Source organism: Cherax quadricarinatus, chromosome 33 (genome assembly GCF_038502225.1).
Source record: "Cherax quadricarinatus isolate ZL_2023a chromosome 33, ASM3850222v1, whole genome shotgun sequence".
Classification (NCBI taxonomy): Eukaryota; Metazoa; Arthropoda; class Malacostraca; order Decapoda; family Parastacidae; genus Cherax; species Cherax quadricarinatus.
This window is the reverse complement of record NC_091324.1, coordinates 19,177,532-19,178,838: the sequence shown is the minus strand read 5'-3', so window position 1 is coordinate 19,178,838 and position 1,307 is coordinate 19,177,532.

Genomic DNA, 1,307 nt, shown 5'->3' with positions numbered 1-1,307 from the left:
ATATCATTTGAATACTAATGAATCCTTGGCTTATGGACACCCTGATATTCCACCATCTAAACGTAGGAGAATAGAGTGATGTATTACCAGAAATGGCTGTATAATAAATAATGAAAAAAAAAATATTGTGTATTAGTGTTATCCTGAAATGTGTCTTTCTGATGATGAAAATGTTTTCCCTATGATGTAGGTACTATATCCCCTTATTAACTTTAATGAACTAAAAGGGTCGACAAGTTTCAGCTTGTGCATGCGGTCATCACGTGACGTCACTGACAGAAGGTAAGTGTCCCCTTATTAACTTTAATGAACTAAAAGGGTCGACAAGATTCAGCTTGTATGTGTGACGTCACTGACCGCCGAGTAAACACCCTTCTTAGTTCATTTGACTTGTTTAGACCTGTAGTAAGCATGCCCCCATAGGAGGAGTCTATTTTGAATGCTTACCCCCAGAGGGGGGAATCCAAAAAACCTTGATCCAAGGAGATGGAGGAGAAATACTTGGACATAGAGGGTAGAAGTGGATGGTGGGGGAAATCTTTGTAATATTGATATCGAGAAAACTTGATCCAAGGAGATCATAAGAATTTCGAAACCCCCATAGGGGGGAATCCAAAAACTTGTATTATCGAGAAATTTTTGGGGTTGGGGGTGAAAGTGGGAGGGGGATCCAAGGAGATGGAGACTTTGATTTCGAGAAAAAATTGATCCGAGGAATTGGAGACTTTGATTTCGAGAAATTTTTGGGATGGGGGTGAAAGTGGGAGGGGCAATCCAAAAAAAAAACTTGATTCGAGGAGATCATAAGAATTTCGAAACCCCATAGGGGGGAATCCAAAAACTTGTATTATCGAGAAATTTTTGGGATGGGGGTGAAAGTGGGAGGGGCAATCCAAAAAACTTGATCCGAGGAGATCATAAGAATTTCGAAAACCCCATAGGGGGGAATCCAAAACTTGTATTATCGAGAAATTTTTGGGGTTGGGGGGGGGTGAAAGTCGGAGGGGGAACCTTAAAAACTTGATCCGAGGAGAGCACAAGAAATTCAAAAAAAAATCGAAAAAAAATCGGAAAAAAATTCGAGGCGCGGGGGCGATCCGGACGACGCTGCAGAAGGCGCAGCAGAAGGCGCGGGCGGGGGTCGCGAAGGGCGCGAATGGCGCGGGCGGGCGCGCGGGGCGGGCGCGCGGCGCGACGGGGGGTCGCGAAGGGGAGTCGCGAAGGGGGGTCGCGACGGGGGGTCGTGGGCGGGGGGGCAAGGGTGAGGGAGTCTCGAGGGGCGAGGTCAAACCGGAAGTAACACCTAG